This window comes from Elephantulus edwardii, unplaced genomic scaffold (genome assembly GCF_000299155.1).
Source record: "Elephantulus edwardii isolate Elephantulus edwardi_28Jun2011 unplaced genomic scaffold, EleEdw1.0 scaffold00470, whole genome shotgun sequence".
Taxonomy (NCBI): domain Eukaryota; kingdom Metazoa; phylum Chordata; class Mammalia; order Macroscelidea; family Macroscelididae; genus Elephantulus; species Elephantulus edwardii.
Genome location: NW_006400220.1, coordinates 76,252 through 78,570, shown reverse-complemented (window position 1 = coordinate 78,570; position 2,319 = coordinate 76,252). Strand labels below are relative to the sequence as shown.

At 39.4% G+C, this 2,319-nt stretch overlaps 1 pseudogene; it reads left to right on the top strand.

Moving 5' to 3' along the window:
• Window positions 1-2,018, top strand: part of LOC102860790 — a 42,849-nt pseudogene extending 40,831 nt beyond the window's left edge.
• The last annotated feature ends 301 nt before the right edge of the window (window positions 2,019-2,319 follow it).

Genomic DNA, 2,319 nt, shown 5'->3' with positions numbered 1-2,319 from the left:
TCCAGGACAAACCTGTTTGTACTCCTAGCAGTCCATGGTATATTCAACACTCTTCTCCAGCACCACAGCTCAAAGGCATCAGTTCTCTTTCTATCATCCCTATTCACTGTCCAACTCTCCGATGCATAGCACGTTATTGCAAAGACTATAGCCTGGATCAGGCACACCTTAGTCTCCCGCCTGACGTCGATGGACTTCAGTATCCTTGAGCGGTCCCTCACAGCTGACTTTTCCCAATGCAATTCATCTCCTGATTCCTGGCTGCTGTTACTGAGAGTGTTGACTGTGGAACCAAGTCAACTAAAACTGTTATCTCAATCTCTTCACCATTCATATTGATGCTGCCAATTGGCTCAGTGGTGAGAATCTTTGCTTTCTTGATATTGAGCTTCAATCCATATTGAAGATACATTTCCATTATTCTGAAAAACCTCCTGTCTCAATAACGAAGAAAAAATGTAAAAAATCTAGATTTGGGGTAAAGCTGACATTAGAGGGTCTGGAGGAAGATGATTATGACAGGATATCTCCTACTGTTCTCCACAAAATGTCTAATAGCCTAGAGATATTGTTAATCAGTGATAATGAGTACAAGTACTGGCATTCCCAGCCAGAGTGTGGGTATGGACTGCAGCCGGATTGGTGGACAGAGTATAGTATACAGACAATGGAGCCAGATAACCTGGAACTAATCTTTGATTTTTTTGAGGAAGATTTCAGTGAGCCAGTAGTTCAGGGTGATGTCCTTCCTGGCCATGTGGGGACAGCATGTATTTTTATCATCTACCATTGCTGAGAGTGGGAAGAGTGCAGGACTCCTTACTCTCCCTATCATGAGCAGAAATTCTAGAAAAACAGTACGCAAAGTTAGAGTTGATTATATAATTATTAAGCCATTACCAGGATTCAGTTGTGACATGAAATCTTCGTTTTCCAAGTATTGGAAGCCAAGGACACCACTGGATGTTGGAAATTGAGGTTCAGGGAACTCTACAACAACTTGCAAAAGCTTGCTAAAGTTCAAGAAAATACTGTTGCTTCTTTAAGAAATGCTGCCAGTCATGGCGCAGCTTTTGTAGAATTTGATGTACATCGTTCAAAGGATTTTATTCATGTAGTCTATCATGATCTCACTTGTTGTTTGACTATGAAAAAGAAATGTGATGCTGATCCAGTAGAATTATTTGAAATGCCTGTAAAGGAGCTAAACTTTGACCAACTCCAATTCTTAAAGCTTGTCAATAAATCACTGAAATAAAATGATCGAAAGAATCTGTGGTTGAGGAAGAAAATTCCTTTTCTGAAAATCAACCTTTTCCTTCCCTTAAGATGGTTTTAGAATCACTGCCAGAAGATGTTTAACATAGAAATGAAATGGATCTGCCAGCAAAGGGATGGAATATGGGATGGCAATTTATCAACATATTTTTTATATGAACCTATTTTTGGATACAATTTTTAAACCTGTTTTGGAAAATTCTGGGAAAAGGAGAATAGTATTTTCTTCATTTGATGCAGATATTTGCACAATGGTTCGCCAAAAGCAGAACAAACATCCCAGTTTATTTGTAACTCAAGGAAAATCTGATGTTTATCCTGAACTCATGGACCTTCAATCTTGGACAACTCCCATTGCAATGAGCTTTGCACGGTTTGAAAATCTGCTGGGGATAAATGCACATACTGAAGACCTGCTCAGAAACCCATCGTATATTCAGGAGGCAAAAGCTAAGGGACTAGTCATATTCTGCTGGGGTGATGACACCAATGATCCTGAAAACAGAAGAAAACTGAAGGAATTTGGAGTTAATGGTCTAATTTATGATAGGACATATGACTGAATGCCGGAACAGTGAAATATATTCTAAGTGGAGTAGCTGGAACACCTGAAGCAAGACTTGCCAGAGCTTAAGAGCTGTTTGTGCCCTCCCATTAGCCACTTCACACCCTCCTCTTTGTGTGGGGAGCATGACATCTGCATGGAGGCCAATGGCATTGACAACACCAAGAAAGCTTAGTTATGATCGCATGTCACTTAACGGGCACCGCTGTTCTGTGTGTTCATTTTCATCGTTGAGCATTGTTCTGTCTATGCCTTTTGGGTTTCTCAGTCCAATGAAGCAATAATAAGGTATTTTGCTAGTCCACTACAGTTCTTGCTAGAATTTCAAGTATGCTATTTTACATCGCTTGGCCAGGTATAATTACCAGTCAGTCTCTTTCCAATGAGATTTATTGGTTGGTAAATACTTTAAAGATTGAAACTTATTTTAAACAGATGCTCAATAATAAGCACAGCTATTTGAAATGAAATATATA